The 3908-nt window shown below is 42.7% G+C and overlaps 1 non-coding gene across 1 annotated transcript; it reads right to left on the minus strand.

Annotated features, from left to right (window-relative positions):
• Nucleotides 1–2782: 2782 nt before the first annotated feature.
• On the minus strand, nt 2783–2890 carry LOC138804002 (small nucleolar RNA U13). Its single transcript, XR_011365123.1, has one exon. It is a non-coding gene; the product is annotated as a small nucleolar RNA U13 (small nucleolar RNA).
• Nucleotides 2891–3908: the final 1018 nt, after the last annotated feature.

The raw sequence follows: 3908 nt of genomic DNA on the forward strand, positions 1-3908 counted from the left end.
TTTAGCTCTTGCTGTCCTCATAGCCCCTTGGGCCTCAGTTCATCCACACAAGAGCTGTCCCACAGCTCCCATCCCAGCACACATTACCCAGTCCACCTTTATGTACGTCTTCAGGCTCATTGAAGGATTGCTGTAAAACTGCAGGGAAGGAATGGAGCAGTGATAGCAAAACCCAAACCATTCATTTCCTTGTCATTAAGTGCTGTTCTTACAAAATGGTGAGATACTGAAAGATGTTATTATTTTCTTCAAGCAAGAGAACAAACAACAGGTTCGGAATCCACTGGGCAGATTTACCAAGGATCTAATGAATTTCTACACAAATAATCTCTCCTCTGTTATTTTCTGGTACAGTGCAAAGCACTATGCGAAAAATCTCTAACATGATTATCTAGCAGAAGACATTTTTGACAATGGTTATTCACTTGTGATGGTGCATGTCCTGACAGGCCACCAGCCTGAGAATTATAGTCAGCAGAGGCAGAGAACAAATCACATTATTGCAGTAACTGAGAGAAGGTAAGAAAAAACTCTGCTTGCTGTTCCTTCTACTTCAGGAAAAAAGAACAGTTTTACAATCCTTCCCACATTCCTGGTCTCACTTTCTGTCATTTCTATCCATTTCTATCCCCTGTAATCGCATTGTTTTTTGTTTCAGAAATATTCTGGGCTTATAAAAATATAGTTTCACTGGGAGCCAGTGGCTCATGCCTGTAATCCTAGCTACTAAAGAAGCTGAGATCTGAGGATCACAGTTCAAAGCCAGTCCAGGTGGGAGAGTCTGTGAGACTTTTCTCTCTAATAAACCACCAGAAAACTGGAAGTGGTGCTGTGGCTCAAGTGGTAAAGCACTATTCCTGAGCTGAAGAGCTGAGGGACAGTGCCCAGGCCCAGAGTTCAAGTCCCACATCCAACAAAAATACACACACACACACACACACACACACACACACACACAGTGAGAGAGAGAGAGTCTCTGTCATTCTCCTCTGTAAAAAATGCCCATAGTACACTAACTGGGATATAACTCAGTAATACAATACTTACCTAGCATGTGCAGGTTTCTGGGTTCAATCCTCAGCACTGCAGAATACATAATACATACATATATCCATACATATCTACAAACCAATAAATGTCTTCCTTCAACTTGGACTGCTCTTATTTAACACTGTGTCTTATAGTGCACTTTTTTTTGTGTGTGTGTGTTAGTTGTGGGGCTTGAACTCTGGGCCTAGGTACTATCCCTCAGCTCTTCAGCTCAAGGATAGAGTTCTACCATTTGAGCCACAGCACCACTTCTGGTTTTCTGGTGGCTTATTGCAGATAAAAGTCTCATGGACTTTCCTGCCAGGGTTGGCTTTGAACCGTGATCCTTACATCTCAGCCTCCTGAGTAGCTAGGATTACAGGCATAAGCCACTGGTGCTTGGCTTTATAATGCATTTTTAAAACCACATACCTAATTATAAAATAACCCCCCCCAAATGGTTTTAAAATTGAAAAGTAAATTCATAACAGAAAGGGTGTGAGAGAAATAGCTGTTGGAAGCCGGGTGCTGGTGGCTCACACCCATGACTGACAAGAAAAGAAAAGAAAAAAAATAGCTGTTGGACAAATAAGAAATAATTACTAGAAAAGACTAGTTAATTTCCCTCTACAAGGAGAGAAGAGAAATATTGGAGGCAGAAAACACATTGTTTCCTCTATCTCACACATATATACAATCGCATGGACAAATTATTATTTTTTTTGTTTTTTTTTTTTTTGGGTCTGGTCATGGGCCTGAACTCTGGGCCTGGGCGCTGTCCCTCAGCTCTTCAGCTCAAGGCTAGTGCTCTACCACTTGAGCCACAGCACCACTTCCGGCTTTTTTCTTTTTGCTTATGTGGTGCTGAGGAATCGAACCCAGGGCCTCAGGCATGCAAGGCAAGCGCTCTACCACTGAGCCACCTTCCCAGCCCCACATGGACAAATTATTAAGCTCGTTTAAACAATAACACTGATAAATCTTTCATGCCCAATAATTTGAAAGCCAGTATTACTAACCTCTAGAAAGTAACAGGGAAGGACAGACTGTCTTCTACATCAAACAAAGTCATGGTTCTCCTTTGGACCAACATAACATTTTCCTCATGAGGGATTTGGTCTCTCATACTAGTTGGCTGAACAATTTTATATGTCAAAGAGCTCTAAAATGGTCCTTCCAATTGTCTTTAATGAAGTGATAAGAGGAGGCAGAAAAAAAAAACCATGAGATTTTGGAGAGATTTTTTTTTTTTTTTTGGGGTCTGGTTGTGGGGCCTGAACTCTGGGCCTGGGCGCTGTCCCTCAGCTCTTCAGCTCAAGGCTAGTGCTCTACCACTTGAGCCATAGCGCCACTTCCGGCTTTTTTCTTTTTTCTTATGTGATGCTGAGGAATCGAACCCAGGGCCTCATGCGTGCAAGGCAAGCGCTCTACCACTGAGCCACCTTCCCAGCCCCCACCCCCCCATGAGATTTTGGATGTTGAGTGGCCAAATAAAATCTTAATCTGTGGCAGGTAACAATAAAATATTGGCTTGAGGCTGGATAGCTTATAAACAACAGAAACATCTGTGTGTATGTGCCAGTGCCAGTCCAATCCTGGGGCTTAAACTTAGGGCCAGGTTGCTATCCATGAGCTTTTTTTTGCTCGGGGATAGCACCCTACTACTTGAACCATACTTCCACTTCTGGCTTTTTGGTTGTTGATTGGAGATATGAGCCCGACTTTCCTGACCATGCTGGCTTCAAACTGAGATCCTCAGATCTTAGCCACCTAAGTAGGTAAGATTACAGGTTTAGAGGAAGGCACATGTCACGCAAGCACATGAGAACCCAATCATCACGCTTATGAACCGGAAAAGGATCCTCCATGAGACTCTTACCTCCAATAAACCACTAGAAAACCGGAAGTGACACTGTGGCTCAAGCGGTAGAGCACTAGCCTTGAGCTGGAGAGCACAGGGACAGTGCCCAAGCCCAGAGTTCAAGCCCCACAACCAACAACAACAACAAAAAAAGTTGATATGTAAAATAAACCATCATACAGGCTAGGGCTTGGTGGCAGAACATTTGCTTAACATGTGTAAGGTTCTGGGTTGAATCTTAAGAACAGAAAAAAAAAAATTACAGCTTGTGAGTGTTTTAGACTCTTTTTTTTTTTGGTCCGGTCGTGGGGCCTGAACTCTGGGCCTGGGCACTATCCCTCAGCTCTTCAGCTCAAGGCTAGCACTCTACCACTTGAGCCACAGCGCCACTTCCGGCTTTTTTTTTCTTTTTGCTTATGTGGTGCTAAGGAATCGAACCCAGGGCCTCACGCATGCAAGGCAAGTGCTTTACCACTGAGCCACCTTCCCAGCCCTTGTCTTAGACTCTTAATTCTAAAGTTAGGTTACCCTGAAGGCTGATCTAAGAAATTAGCGGCCTCTTGGCAGGCAAGAAAAAAACCAACACATCTCCCTCTCCATTACTATCTAGCTCTAACTGTAGCTCTGTATCTATAGCCTTTGGAATATTTCTTATATATTGACAAGACTGAAGAAATTGCTCATAGACATGTAACATACAAGACTGGGGACTAGTAGACAGTTGAGTACACTAAAATCAAATCAGGACCCCAGAAATCTTGGATACATTATTTAATTATTATTAATGATTCACTATTTAATAAATCTAACATTGAGGGGTTGGTCATATAGCTCAGTGGTAGAGGCCCAGGGTTTCAGTGCTAGCACTATAAAAACAAATCTAAAACTGAACAAAACAAACACTAACATTCAAGAGCCAAAATGCTAATTAGAGTTGGTCATTTGTCGTTATTTGCGTAGGATGAACTATAGGGCCATATTTCCTCACCTCCACTGATTTCATCACTGGGAGAACTCC

This window comes from Dipodomys merriami, unplaced genomic scaffold (genome assembly GCF_024711535.1).
Source record: "Dipodomys merriami isolate MVZ:Mamm:240054 unplaced genomic scaffold, mDipMer1.0.p SCAF_35, whole genome shotgun sequence".
NCBI classification, from domain to species: Eukaryota; Metazoa; Chordata; class Mammalia; order Rodentia; family Heteromyidae; genus Dipodomys; species Dipodomys merriami.